The sequence below is a fragment of the Chenopodium quinoa genome, unplaced genomic scaffold (assembly GCF_001683475.1).
Source record: "Chenopodium quinoa cultivar QQ74 unplaced genomic scaffold, ASM168347v1, whole genome shotgun sequence".
In the NCBI taxonomy this organism is placed as follows: domain Eukaryota; kingdom Viridiplantae; phylum Streptophyta; class Magnoliopsida; order Caryophyllales; family Amaranthaceae; genus Chenopodium; species Chenopodium quinoa.
This window is the reverse complement of record NW_018745024.1, coordinates 6733066-6749619: the sequence shown is the minus strand read 5'-3', so window position 1 is coordinate 6749619 and position 16554 is coordinate 6733066. Positions and strand designations below refer to the sequence as shown.

Here is a 16554-nt window from a genome sequence, read left to right as displayed (position 1 = left end):
CTAAATTTCACTCATATTCATTTAACAAACTTACATTTATCATGTTCCCATGTTAATCTCAATCCTCCTTTAACTCTATCTTACTACCCCTTAAACACTATAAATAAACCCTTAATTCTTCCCACTTATTCACACCAAATCAGAAATTCTCTTCTCTACTCTTTATCTCATCACGCCTTCTTCTTACTCTATCTAGCTTAAATAAACTCTGCAACCCATAATTAAGTTGTTGCCACCGAACAACTACCTCTTCCGCCACCAACGACCACCCAACTAGCCTGCTGCCAACATTCTGTTGTGACTTGCTATCAAGGAAGGTGCAGTGTCACGTTCCATCCTTCACCCTTCTTTTTGCCACAAGTCATGATTATTATATTATGATTATTATTACTAATATTATTCCTTTAAGAAGCTAATGAATTATTTACCACTTTGATACTAATAGCACTATTTTTTATAAAGGTTAATATTTAGGTAGTTCATGCACAATAGAATGGTGTTTTTGGTTTTGTGTTATTTTATTAACCTTATACGGAGTATTAATTAAGGTTATTTTATTTGTGTAGGAGGAGTCTCTCGATCGTGGTCAAGTTTAGTAGTCGTACCTTTTTGTTCTCGTGATCAAGGTACGTATAGGTGGTTAGGTTCTTGATACAATCTTTGAATGCGTGTTTTGTATAATGTTTGTTTTAATGATTGTTTGAATAAATGTTGTGTATGAATATTTAAGTTAACAATTTTCATGACAAGTTAAAGTATATAATTTTATGATTTGAAGGTTTGATCTCTAAAAGTGTTGATCGATTTAATAAAAGTTGTTTGATTTATAAATCACTTGGTTCAATTAATTTGCAGCTCATTATGAGCCTGAGTATTTGATATTTTAATTGTCCCTCTACCCGGGACTGGTTAAGTAAGATCATGAACTTTGTATGATCTGGTCTTTCCTCGAGTATAGTATAACTTGCTTGGGAGGTGTGCACACTTAGGTGAGGAAAATTGGTTTAGAATTATATTTTTAAAATTGGAAAGTTTTTAATGATGATCATTACTACCCTTGGAAGGGTTAATTTTAGAAAGTCTAATTTTGAATGTGACTTGTGACAAGTTAAATGGTTATTTCAAAATCATGTTTGACTACTAAAAGTATTTACATGCCTTGCGCTTATACGTACTTAGCGTTTTTGCTAATTTGTTTTTCTTTTTGTTTTGGTTCGCCCTGTTTACCATTTTTGGTAAGCAGTCTTGATTTCAGGTGTGGAGTTGTTCGTGCGCATACTAGAGTCGGGACTGGGATCACATAGTTAGGATTTAATTTTATTTATGTTTGGAGTTTTTATTAGATTATTTTGAAACAGTTATTATGGTTACTCATATTATTATTGATAAAAGTTAGTTATTTTTCCGCTGCAATTTGAGTAATTAAGTAAGCCTTACGTTTTTCACGTGGCGGTATACACCCAAGTCTACTTCTACGGTATTTGTATACGTATAAATATAGTAATTACATAGAGGGAGATTTGGGGGTGTTACAGTTTTATGCGAAATTTTGGTTTTGATGAGAGAGTATTTCACAAAATTGGGTTTGAAATGAAGGTTTTGATTTTTTTTTTCTTTTTTGTATATAAATGTGAGGAATGTGGGGTTACTTGCATTTACTGTGGTTAGTGGGTGGTAACTACATGATTAGTGGGGTGTGGGTAAGGGTTTTATTGTAATTTTGGGGGGGGTAGGTAGTTATGGCTATAAGGGGGTGTAGCCATTAGGAATTAGTATTCTTCCTAAGTCCAATATTTATTAAATGGGCCTAGCTTGTCTGAGGCCTCTAGGCCCTCTAACTCGGGTAAGTGGATCAATCTGATCCATTTTTGCGCTTATTGGATTGATTTAGTTTAGAGATATGGGCTAACTCGGATATAGTCCATACATTTGATGTTTGATGCACAACTTCAAAAAGGCAATTTCTAAGCTGCACCCTGAACAAATTTGATCTTTAATATTTTTTTTTCTTTTTTCTTTTTTTTTTTGAAGAATTTGATCTTTAATTCATTGCAAAATAATTTGACCATTGTATTGTAAAATATTATGTTCATGTACTAAATGGTATTTTCTACTTCTTTTTTTTTCTAAATACGGAGTAATTGTTTTCATTTTTTTTTTCTAAATATGGAGTAATTGTTTTCAAATGTGAAAATTTTATAGTGTTCATCCATAAAATGATTACAGAGTATAACTATACTCATTTTGTTTGACTAATTTTTTTTATATATCTTTTGTTGGCCAAACATATTTTAAGTGATTTTTCTTTTTTAAAAGTTCATTTTTTTAACTTGAATATTAATTTTTAATAATTTTCAAAAATCCTTTTTATTTTTATAATAAATTATGAGTTTCTTAAAAAGATAATTGATTTGTTAAAAAAAATATGATTATTAATTAAGTTTGACCAATATTTCCTCCGTTTCTTTATAGTTGCAACACTTTTTTAAATTAGAAATATCATAATAGTTGCAACACACTATAAAAGGAAGGGTTTATGGTGAAAATTATATTATTACATTGACTATTTAAAATTCATGATCCACTTGATCATACTTCTAACAAGTTAACAACCTCTTAACCCTATTTGAAGTGTATTATATTATGTGAGGTTCATTTTTCTTAAATACCGTGATAAAATGTGTTGTAATTATTAAAAAAAAAATGGAGAAAGTGATCTCTCCTATAATTCTAAAAACTATCATTAATTCACTAATTAATAAACGGCGAGAAGGAAGGAAGGGAAAAAAAAAAAAAAAAAAAACCTTACGATTCTGTTTTCCAACCTTAACCTAACTTTACCGCCAAATCTTACTTAGGGACTTAGGGCAGAACGACCACAATACTCTTATACTTCCACAATCTCAATTTTTTTTCCCCTTGCACTTAAACATTATACTACATATTTCGAAAAATATGATTATTAATCAAATACATAAATAAAAAAAAAAAAAAAAAAAATTATACGTAAGTATACATTATGTTCTTTCATATGATCATAATCCATTAATTTAAATATGACGCCGTCTATATTTAAGAGTTAAGAGTCTAGACTCTAGATCCTAATGCAGTTTTCGGTGAGATACCAAATTATTTAATTGCTTACGATATATTTAGCTAGCTTACTTCATGCAATACTGTCACTCAATAATCACGATTGGCTTCTTCTATAAGTCCAATATTGTGTCTTTCTGAATGATTTCATATCATAAGTAGCAAGGTTCGGTCAATTAGAAGATCAAAGTTTGGGGCGCTTAATCTAAATAACATACACTAAACATGTGCATATAGACATATAGTAAGATGCCACGGCCAATGACCTAATTATAACATACTAGTTATTATTATACGGAGTATATAATAAGAATATAAGACGGTATTTGATTTACAAGTATTTAAATTAGTTTGTAGTCGTAAGAGACTTGTTATAACGTAAGCAGAGTTTTAGATTCAGAACACTAACTATGTGCATATAGACATATAGTAAGATGTCTCGACCAATAATGACCTAGTTATAACATACGAATTATTACATACTCTCTATGTCTCAATTTACTTGTAACATTTTGACTGGACAAGTTTGTCGATGCACATGTTTGACCGTTGATAACTTTTATTATAGATTTATATAAGCTATAAAAAATTTATATTAAGAAACTATACATAAAAATAGACCCAACAACATTTTACATGATTATATTGGCTTCATATAATAGCTAAAAAAGATGGTCAAAGTGAGATATGTGAATAGTGCAAAAAGTCAAAACGTTGCGAGTAATTTGGGACGGAGGGAGTATAATAATAAGGCGGTATTTGATCAACCCGTAATAAAATTGATTTGGGAACGCATCAACTATTGTTGGGACTTGGGAGAGCTTTCTCCGAGAGTCTAACCCATATCTAATCAGAATTAGTCGAAGTCTAGCTTAGTAAACTATGTTGGTAAAAAGCCCAAGGACATCCATTCATAACAATAGATAGAGACCTGAATAAAGTCACTGAAACTTCATTAATCACACAACACCAGCCTATATTCATCAGAAAAAACATCACTAGTGATATTGATGTATATTTGTTTGCATAGTTGTATAATTTTTGACACCACATTATAAGCTCCAAAAACTAATTAATGTATGAGCTCTCAATGTAAATAAAAGCACAAACATACAATGAATAAATTACATGTTCCAATTAATTAAATTTACAGGCACAATTAAAGCGCCGCAGTACAGCTAAGCTCTGAGTTATAGTCTATGAATTAAAATATACAACCTATAAAGTCTAACTACAATCTTGCTCCTTCCTCTGCATCATAAATTATTTGCCCAATAGTTGCCTACATAATCTTATAAATATAATGTTTTTTTTTGTTAATATATTAATAAGATTATAAGATCATTAGTACACATAATTTAAATAATGAAGGTAATTAATGCCAAAACGACATGTTATGGTCAAACTTAACTAAGTACACTTCTTAAACTAGCTTACAAAGGCTACTTAAGCTATTTTTATTATTCCTACTAGTTGGCTAGTTGTTTTGCTTATCATAGTAAGTCAAAAGTCAACGTTTATGAATTTATTAGAGTGATCCTTTTACTATGAATTTTGATTTGAAAACACCAAATAAGTAGGATCTTGTTAGAAAGCTAATGTTACTTATAGTAGTCAAAAGTAGTAATATTCAAATTAGGGGTTGGACTTTCTAAAAAAAAAACAAAGAAGAAAATTATGGATTGGACCAATAATAATGAAGATGGTGACAAATTATTTGGTAAAATAGTACTCGTAATAAATTGTGGTCATGTTAAAGTAATGAACTTGTGCATAGTTTGTGACAAAAAACTATCTTTCTAAGCAAAAACACACATGAGTTGGAGAACTACTACAATGAAATTCTTATTGAACTTTACTTTTAAAAAAATAAGTTTCAAATCTAAGCAGGTCTAATCATATGGTTAATTAGGTCCAAACAAGTAAACATATAACATGAAAATTAAGCTTAATTAAATCTAATAAGTTTAGTTCAGGTAAAAAGAACACAACTTAATTATTAAATTACAAGTCATAGACACCTAACTTAATTAGAGTACCATTTTTAAAAGTATAAAAAGGTTGTCTTGTTCGATTTAATTGAATTAACTTTAACTAATTATTTGTATATAAATTGAACTTGAATTGGGTATCTCTAATCTTTCCTTAACTAATACTTGTATGAATTTGTTGTTTAATCTAAAATTATTTGAATTTATTGTTGTATAAAATATATTATTTATTGTCTAATAATGAAGGATGTGTTGCTAGAATTGAATTTTTAAAAAAATATATATAAAAAAATCAAGATAAGATTAAGGGTCTGTTCTCATAGATTGAACTCAGTTGAATTGAATTGAACTGAACTGAACTGAACTGAATATTTTATAAGAGAAGGAAATTAAGAGCTGAATTGAACTGTACTGAACTGAATTGAAAATAAACGTATGAGAACAGACCCTAAATCAAGATAAAATGACAAAATTCAAAGTCTGATCTAAAGTTGAAAGGATGAATGGAGAGAATAGGATGAATAATGAAAATAATTACATAATTTTAGTCATTATCATATGCTAAAATAATGATAATTGGTATAGATCATGAACTAAAGAAAAATTTGTGGTAAAGATTTTGTACTATATTTTATAAAATATAGAAAGTGGAAATATACTCTCATTGTTTAATACTATTAGGTTAAATTGAATTGGAATGTGATGATTCCTTCTCTAGGTTACCCTTTTACCATGTTGTTATTAATATTATACTCCTTAAGTTGAGCAATAACCCTATAATTATGATACTACAAGCCTACAAGTCTATATGACTTTGCATAGGCATAATGTTCCTTTTAAGTACAATTCATAAATTGTGACTGTTAGTACTGTTTCAACCCTGGCATCCACTTAATTAGTTGAGCATGTAGGAATAGTAAGATCATTACACCAAGCATGCGTATTAAGCCACATGAATCGGACAATTTGGAGTTTTGGACTCACTCTTCTTTTTCAATTATTTTAAAATGAATTATATTCAAGAAAACAATTACTTGCATTAGAAAAAGAATTACTTGCTAGAAAATTAAATTTAATTTTTAAGATGAAATAAATTGTATGATTAATTAGTAATTCCCCTATGTAATCGTCTTAGAATAATTGATAGATTATAATAGTTTAATTAACCTTAATATGCTCTCTAAGGGGAAGTCCAAACCAAATGCTATTTATTGGCTCTACATTTGAAATCAAATAATAGTTTTTTGACAATAACCAAAAAAAAAAAAAAACTTTAGAATAATTTTAATTTAACAGATAGTTTTGGTTAGTACATCTTTAATTATTGCCAAATATCTTTGTAGGCGACTAACACACACTATTGACACAATAGTATTACTTGGTCAAACAAGTCAAGTCAATTAGATAGTAGCCAATTATGCAATCAATATAACCAAGTAAGACCATATATATTTTTCAGAAAAGCAAGTAATCGAAATATGTTCACAAAAGAGGATATAATAGCATTAACTATTTAATTAATTAGACACGAACAATAAATATTACATATATAATAAAATGAAATATCCCCTCTATTTCGATATGATCTTCCCTTATTGAATCTTCAAAATAAATTAGAAAGGGAAAGATTCTAAGAATCAGCCTTCAAAACTATCCTTGTTGGCCGAATATCCAGTTATGCATTTACGATGATATGAATCTGAAATTATTATTATTATTATTGTCTTGAAAAGGTAAAGTACTTTAGTATGACGGTTATATAAAACAAAACTATGACCTTTGAAATGCTTGTCTTGCAAATCAGCGTGCAATATTTGATTATTTCAATGAACCAATAAAATTTAAGATAACATTAAAATAAACCAATTGGAGTATATGTATAACTGAACGTATAACAAAACCACAGAAAAAGAGACAAATCATAAAATAGGGGAGAGACTACCAGGTGTTGTAAAAGTTTTGACAATCCCAGAATCTATTGCTCATGGTGTAATCTATGAATTGTCAGATATCAGAATTTTAAAGCACAAAGAAAATCGAAAGGAACTAAGCAATGGTAATCTAATGGATTCATAACCATCATTTTTTTTTGAAGGGGGGGGGGGGTTTAACGAGCAAACACCGTTTTTGAGATAATGAATCGAAAAGTTCCCTAATTTAATAGATCTATAGAATCGAAAAGAGAGAGAAAGCGTGAATTTTGAACAATAGAGTCAGGGCTTCAAAGCAATGGATCATGATTTTGTGATTACAAAGGTTAGGCTTCGATTTCAGGAGAGGGAGAGGGAGAGAGAGAGAGAGAGAGAGAGAGAGAGAGTGTTAGGGTTCTTGTTGATTGAGAGAGAATGTACGGGGTTGAAGAAAGAGAAAGAAGTGAAGTGGTGATTAATTACGCGCGAAAGGATGAGAGCTAAGGTATTAAATCCAAATGAATATGGTGACATTTTAGAGATTTAAATCTAACCATGACGATATAATGTGGAAAAAAAATGTTCCAAAATGGTAAGATTCAATATGGGACAAACATTTTGATATACTCGGAAAATGGAAAATGGCTTGGGAAGACGATCATTATGAAACGTAAGAATTACGTACGATCTTGAAAAAACTTGATACTTTCTTAACCATAGGTCATAACTCTAACACTTTGTTTGAAATGGATAGATAGGGAGGGATATAAGTTCCTTGTTTGGATGAAGGTTTAGCTAGGTACGCAAAGGAAAGGGAGGGAACTATTCCCTCTGTTTGGATAAGGGTTTAGGGGTGGAAAAAGGGAGAGAAAGAGGTTACATATGCATTTTGGATAAGGATATGAGGGACGAAATGAAGGGAAAGATTAGAGAAATGAATCTATTTTCCTTCCTTCTTTAATAAGCATCATTATCCCTTAAAATTGGAGAAATTCAGAAGAAAAATGGAGCTCCATTTTCCCCTCATTTTCTCTCCCTCGCCCCCTACTTTTCCCTTCTATATTGACATCCTCGACGATGGCCTTTAATTCTCTCTCTTAAGTAATCGTCTCTGTATCTTTTTGTCAATCTCCGCATCTTAGCATAAATGTTAACTTGCATGCAGCCCTTCTCCGATCCTTTGCCCTAACAATACTATTTTCTTTTAATAGATCATGGTTATTGATGCTTCGGCCCACGTCATCTTAAGCTCTCGTCATCTTAGGACAATGTCGTTGCTTCTCCATTTGATCATAAGTTATTTTTGACAACGTTTGATGATTTATTATTAGATATAATTTAATAACTATTTAGATTTAAGCGTCTGATCTTTTCACACTGCAGGATCGGGGTGCATGTACTAATAGAGAACATGCACAAAGTACTTTTCATGTCTAGGTTTAGGATCTTTTGGGAAGGAAATCTTTTAGTATCTTACTAATTAACTAGGTATCTTGAATTTGATTGTAGTCATGTAAGTTACCTAACTTAATGATGAGTCTCACTACAAATCTACAATCCTATAAATATTGTTAAATAAAAATCAATAGTATAAAGGAAGTCTCTAACAAAATCCAAAAAATGGGAAAAAAGTTAACTGTTTTGCAACAATAGGGCGCAAAAGATGCACATGATGATGGAATAGGACATCATGCATGACCCAATTTGGTAACGGTTTGTGGTTGCTTTCAAATGCATGAGAGGCTTAAACAGCTTCCTAATCTTCGGCCACCGATGAATGAAGCATGTGCTCGACATGCATGTTGCAGAAGAGCTTTACTTCTTTCGGTGGCTTGCTTCTTCACCTCTTTCAATAGTTAGCTACGGATGTTACATAACAAACTTTGGATCTATGTTTAAAATATAATCCAAAAACTGTTTGAGAAAGTTGAGCTACTTGTTTGTTGTTTGTTTCTCTCATGATATACACGAGTATAATTAGCTCCGTTTCTCTCGAGGCATAAGTCAAAGATATGTTCTATTCACTTGATTTTTACTTATCTGATCGAACTTATTTTACTTGAACTGATTAGCTAGAACTAGAATTAATTACAATTATTTTAGTTGTATTTTGAACTTGGTCGGTAACACTTATTAGAACTCATTTTTCCTAAACTCATCTTACCTGAACTTAATTGAAACTATTAAACTTGAAATAAGTGAATTTAAGGTGAATCGCCCTAATTTGTTGTTTTTTCCATCATTAAAGACTTACTATACTAGGCACTAGCATGCTACTCCATTTGAACAAAAAATTGTTAGCAAATGCGCCCGTCTTTTTTTTTTTTAGATATTTTTTTAGCCAAGATTATACCGTTGTGACATTAACTTAAGAAGTTTTCTAAGGAAGTTAATGTACATAAATGCTATAAGATATGTATTTATAAATGGTTGTGGCCATCCCAACACATCATTAAACCTTCGAAAATTTCACACAGTATTCCTAAAACGTCATTAAAAGCGTAAATAGCTTAAGTAAATTCTCAACAACACCCTCGATCATAAGTCGTCATCGATCTAATAAACACACACATATGACACATCCTATCATCCCTCAAATCTTCTATTCTTTTTTCCCCACCTCCAAAGAAAAAGAAAAGAAAAGAAGAAAGAAGCCAAGAAACAATAGGTATATATGTATGGTATAGAAAGCTAAGTAGGAGTATAAGTTAGCCAAGCTAAGGCAGCAGGCAGGGACCATGATAATAAGCTGGACCATATCATTTGCATGCGCACGTCACCTGCATGTTCACAAGTCACAACCCACAGTTCTTTTTTATTTCTTTCTTTTTTTTTTTCATTTTTAAATATATATTATTTATTTATTTATTTATTTTTATTTGTAACATATAAACTGAGATCATATATACATACAAAATAAATATAAGTTTCCTGAAATACTTAGAAAAAGACGAGAAAGCTAATATAAGCATGGTGTTGGGGACAACCCCACCTTTTTCTAAGGGTTCTAGTTTTTTGTTTATCATAGGAAACTCCCATTAATGGCATACAAATATACACGTACCTTAGAATATTATATTACCTTCTTTCATATTTATATAATTTTCACCTTACTATTTATAAATATGTTGCCAACAAAGAGCATGTGATCCTATTCAATGATACATAGTCAAGACAAAATTTTAATCCGGATTTCTGTTTTTTTTTTTTTTTTTTTTTTTTTTTGAATTATACATAAATATTATTGTTTTTATTGTTGTTGGCTCAAGTTGGCAAAATTTGTTTGCTTATCAAATTTATAAAAGTTTTTGTGTTGTGTAGCTAAATAGGGTTCCCCAACAAAATAATAATGAATATGACATAAACTCATCCAACAACCATATCATTAAGATCATGAGATTACAAGTTTTACAATTACTAGCTAACTATAGCTAGCTCTATGATCTTTTGTGTTATTTTGTGCTTAAATGTGAACAATGTCCCATAATTAGTTGTAAGTGTATCATGATTTTAATAATCTCTATTAAATGAACAGCCATTTAGATCGATAAATTAGTAAAAAAAAATATACGTAGTATCGGCCATATATGATTTATCATTATATAAGAATAAATTATGAGTTGATTAGGTTTAGAATATATAACATGAAACTATTATTGATTTATAAGGTTAAACTACGAAATTGAGTTGCATTGTGCCCTTTTGTTCCCTTTTGTTTAAGTGGCCTGGGTTCTTCTTAGAGTTATTAGCATGGAATAGACTTTCAATATCTAGAAGACTAGAAGCTCTTGTATTTGTTTTACTAAAGATATAATTTAAATTTACAAAATTGATAATTTTTTTAAAAAAATACACAATTAATCAAGAACATTATAACAACTTGTACATAATACAAGAAACTAGCTTTTCTTTTAAGGGTGCAAAAATATTTTACAAAAATAATTTAGGGTATAAAATAAACTTAATTGATAGTTCGAAGGTAGGAAACTTTTTTCAAACAAGTAGCTATTGTAATCTTTTTTGAAAGGATACATATCAATAAATGTCATGAAAACCAAATGAGTTATTTCATTACTAAATGAGACAATTTTTATTTACATCTAACACATCTTCCACAACCTAATAAGTCTTCAAGATATCGAATCTTAAAGATGTATTGCATATAGAGTAGCTAACAAATGAGAAATGGGAACTAAAATACAATGCAAAGTAGTTTCAAAGCAAATAAGTAAGTAAATGAGACTATTCTAACAAGTTTGTTGACCGGTGCAACACACTCTTAATTATAAAACTAAGAAAAACAAAGTGTATTTCATAATGTATTCTTCTTATGGAAAATACGGCGAGTTTAAGAGAAATTAACAGGGTCATCATTAGTATTTACTTGTAAAAAATATTAAGCAAATAGAAAAAAGAAATAAATCATGGGATAGATGTGTGACAGTAGTAGTTTATGCTTTTAAATATATACTCTGTAATCGTTATAGTTTAATACTACTTGTAATAGGTATAGTTTAAACCCAAATTAATCTATGCTACTTGGTTGGCATTACTAGGAAAGAACAAAATATGAAAAGTAATTAAACGTTCAAGACTTGATATGTCAAAATGCTAATTTAAACTAATCTCCTCAATAGAGTTACTTTAATGTCATTTAATACACCTAGAACACGTTATTAATTATGTCATGTTGAATAACCACATGTTACATCAAACAAATAACAACTGGAGAGAGAGACAGCAAGTAATAACATTGAATGTTTTAGAGTCACACAAAAGATTAAACCGTCAAATTTGTTGTATCAAAATTCATGCGGAAAGTAATCCAAAATGTGCTCAAAACAAAATTCATGATGAAAATAATCCAAAATGTGCTCAAAAGATAATGTTGCAAATAAAAGCCATTGCTATCAAAATAAATCAAATGGTTGTGAATAGTTGGCTATATGTGTTGTACATTTTTTCAGATAAGACTACTCAGATTTTAGGCATTCAATGGCTATTGCAACTTTTTTTCAATTCGTTCCTTAAAAAAATTTAAGAGTGTGTAATGTGTAGAAACATTGTGTAAGCTAAGAATCTAGTTGTTCCAAAATAGTTGGCTACATGTGTTTGTACATCTTTGAGATAAGACTACCTACAATAACTTTTAAGGTCGGGGACCGGTTCATACCAGAACAACGGAAAGGAGATTCGAACGTAAGACCTAATGTAATACTTTAACTAGTCTTACCACTAGAAAATTCGAATAAAGATGCAAATAATCTAGTCAAACTTTATCTGATTACTAAACAAACACTAATCGACTTTAAAATTGGTTTGTTCTAATTGACTGAACTGAATATTTTATGATAGGAGGAAATTAAGAACTAAATTGAACTAAAATAATTTGAAGAGAACAACCCCTTAAGAATGTATAAGTGTGGAATATATGCAACTTGTTACAAATTCATTTCCTTAACTTCCACATTTTTTCTTCAAAAATTATGAGCCGCCTTGTAATACTATTCTACTAATAGTATAAAAAAAAAAAACATTAGAAGAAAAATTATCACATGACCTTGGATCTATAAACTTTTTCATGTATGATGATGATTAACTGAAATTATAAAAATGCTTTAAATGAAAACATGTATATATACATTGTACTTTCAATTTGCTTTCTTTTTCAATCTACCCCTCTTTCGGTGCACAACCTCATCATTAATTCCCATTTTATAAAGCAACAACCAATGTAATATTTTTAGTCTTAATTTTTTAAATTAATTTCATTCTAAACCCATAAAATAAAATCTGTTTTATGTACGAACAAGTTAAGGAAACAAGAAAGAAGAAGTGGTTAGAAACAATTAAATAATTAATTATTTAATTAAATAGTCAATTAGATAGGAGAAAATCACGATTTGACTTAATTAGATAGATCTACTAACAAACAAAACACGATAAGACGCATAAATCAAATCAAAGAAGTTTTATCTCCTAGTAATTAGTAGGTGCAATTAACTTAACATAAAATTAGTCCATTAATTAAATTAATTTCAAAGAATCTATATGGAACAGTGCATGGAAGGGATATATAAAAAGCTTATTTCCCCAAGACTCGAGGAGGGATCTTAAAAACCTTTTTTTAAGTATAATCAAATCAATTATAAAATTAAAAAAGATAAATTAAAATTCAACGATCCAAAAAAAAAATGAAAAATAAGAATTTTCCACAAAACCCTAGCAAAAACTGCATATAATTTCTCACCCTCTAATCATTTTAGATTAATTCTTCACATATAACATTTTTTTTTTTTGGAAAAATTCTTCACATATAACATAGCACACAAATATATATCATATGATTAAGAAATAATAGGCATAACACATACCTTGAGATGAAATATATATGTATCACCAAAACATATGTTGATAACTTTGACGGATTGAAATATTTTCCTTTTTTCGAGCGTGCTCTCGTCAACAGGTGAAGCTACCACATGATCTAATCTTTCTCGACAAGGAGAACGAAACAGAAGAAAAAAAAACAAGGAGAATAGAGAAAAATAAAAAAAAAAAGAAATAGGGGAAAAGAGGGAGAGAAAGTTCAGATCATGCTGGCAGCTTCAACTGCTACTAAGGCACGAAGACGGAAAAACGAACAACTTTTTTTTTTCTTTTTTTTGTGTGTTTTATGTGTTTTTCTCTCGAAGTTTTTGTTGTTGTTGGTGTTGTTCAACAACTAAAATGATGAGAATGAGAGAAGAAGTGAGGAATACGGAAAATGAGAGGAAAATAGTGTGTATATATATAGGAGGGAACTGTAGAAAAGATAGGGAGGGTTCAGGGGTATAGGTGGTAATTTTCTTATTTTTATTTATTTTCCAGGGGTTATATATATTTTTTATTTGTCTTTTTCTTTTTTTTTTTTGGAAAGAATTGTCTTTTTCTACTTGTATTTGGCATAAATTAAGTTTTTTTTGTGCAAAGACAACTATAATAGGCGTTTTCTCTATTCAAATAAAAAAAAGGAAAGAGAAAGAGAAAGACAAATATAATAGACGGTTAGACTTGTTAGTTTTTTTTTCATATATAGTTTAGGTGATTATAAATTTATAACTATCTTTTTAGAGCTATTTTTCTTTCTTAAGGCGTGATTTATAATAATTTAAAATTAATGTAAAAGTTAAAGGTCGAATAAAAGAAGTAGATTTTAGATTTTTGTTGCTTGGAATGTGATATTTTTAACAATAATTCGAGTTAAGGTATATTGATGATACTTTTCGATCTAACTTAATAAATTAATTTTATCTGTTCAATTTTTTAAAGACATTTTATCACCTAAGATAATGTTTCATAATGTTTGTAAACCAAACCAAACAACAAATCTGGGCTACAATGCAAGGGCTACGAGTAGTCACATTATTAAGGACATATGCAATTGATGAATTGATATTCTTTTTGGGAAAAGAATGAAAACAAGGTCAATTGAGACTTCTTTTTCAATCTTGATCTTGACTAATAAATGAACCAAATTTGCACAAATTAAACTAAAATTAAACGTTGTTATGTACTCCCTCTGTTCCTAAATTAGAAGCCCATTTCTCTTATTAATGTAAGTAATAAATATTAAAAATAGACTTTTAATAAAAGGACGGAGGGAGTATGAATTTTAAGGTGTAAGTGTATTATATAACGTAGTTTTTGGTTATTAAAGGGGAACAAGTCATCAAATTTTATTCAAAATTTCTAACAAACAAATATAACTGAAATGTTATACATTAAATTTTATTCAAAATTTCTAACAAACAAATAAAACTGAAATATTACACTTGAATTGTACCGACAAATTTTCAACCTAGCAGTTTCATAATTTGAGAAAGTGAAGGATAGGTCATGTACTTGAGAGCTTTTTTACTGGTTTCAGAAAGTCATGGAATCAATTCTCATCACTCGCAATATTTCATTTAATATTATAAAGATTGTAAATGGATAATAGGATAATATCTTATTGTAACATAGGTAACAATATCTGAAGTATAATATGATATTTTATTATACCAAATATAACATGATTTGGTAATAATATTGATACCAAGTGTGATATTATATCTCTTGGTATCAACATTATTATCAAATCATGTAATTTTTGGTATAATAGGATATTATGTTGTGTAAATACCATTGATATTTTATTTTGTAATCACTAATTAATTATATTATTTGATTTTTATATCTTTCCTAAATCTTAAAAATTGTATTAGGAGTTTTTTTTTTTCTTGTATTAAAGCACTACAGATAAATGAGATAATTGTATCCTTTGAACATTCTTTTTCTCATAACTTCATAAATCAAGCTCATGTCTTTCAATACAAGTTATTTAAATTAAACCTTAAACTCATTCTATGAATACACAAAATTATGAATGAGCCTATGAATAAGCCAAGGACAAACAAAAAATCAAATCGTTCGTGGGATGTTTTATCAACCCAAAGTAAGATGAAATGCATGATTTGATAATTATGGTTTATAAAGCTAGTGATTATGACTAATTTGTATTTAACATAATTGTGATCAAACCATGGTGAATTTACAACACAAAGAAAACTGTATAATCTAAATTAGTGTTTCTTTTACTTTATAATACTTCCTATATCAATAAATTTATGTTGCCATTACTCATTAATATGTCTAGCAACTTTTCATTTTGTTGATATTCAATTACAACAAAGTTCCACTATTTTTCAAATATTGGTTTGTGAAGAAATTAGTCTAATTAGTGATTAAGAATTTACCATCCACAAATTGTTGTTGCTGGCTAGCAATCTAGCATGCATGAAAGCCCAAAAATACTTGGTCCGTTTTAGAATACATCTCTTGTTAGATTTGTTTTTAAAATATAGTTGAAAATTACAATTTAAACTCTTTTAACAATAATTACTCTATATTTACAGATACAGATCTCAAAATCAGATGGTATATATTGAAAACCATGTAAACATGTTAAAAAAAATAGAGGGGGAGTGGAAGATAAGAAGGTCAGCCTCATAGGCAGATATGCATGCATTCACTCTAATACTCTATGCCTTATTGCCTTAACTTATGGTAATAGCCTCATAATTAATTTTATATTCTATCTTATCTCCTTAAGCTAGCTGACACTTGGGGCCTGTTCTCATTGAATGAACTCAGATGAACTGAACTGTACTGAACTGAGCTGAACTAAACTGAACTAGCTGAACTGAATATTTTATAAGAGAAGGAAATTAGGAGCTGAACTGAGCTGAACTGAATTTCAACGTAAGAGAACAGGCCCTTGATGTCATATATTGTTGGGCCGACTCAACCAAAAACCTGAACTTATGTTTAAAGTCCCTATATAAGGGTTTTTTTTTTTCAACTTAAAAATAAAGTTTTTAGTTTCTACGTTTAGCCGTCTAGCCATTTATATTTATTGCCTATACAACAAGAGTCGATCCAGGTGTACCATACGCACGCAATGCAACGAACGAACCGATACACACATCCAGTAAGTGAGCAATGAAATTTACCAGAAAGTCCCGTGACCTAAGTATGAA

The 16554-nt window shown here is 29.4% G+C and overlaps 1 long non-coding RNA gene across 1 annotated transcript; it reads right to left on the bottom strand.

Moving 5' to 3' along the window:
- Positions 1-9509: 9509 nt before the first annotated feature.
- LOC110708420 lies at positions 9510-14104 on the bottom strand. The gene is made up of 2 exons (XR_002508721.1): positions 13369-14104; positions 9510-9774 (listed from the first exon to the last, which is right to left on the bottom strand). It is a non-coding gene; the product is annotated as an uncharacterized LOC110708420 (long non-coding RNA).
- Between the last annotated feature and the right edge of the window lie 2450 nt (positions 14105-16554).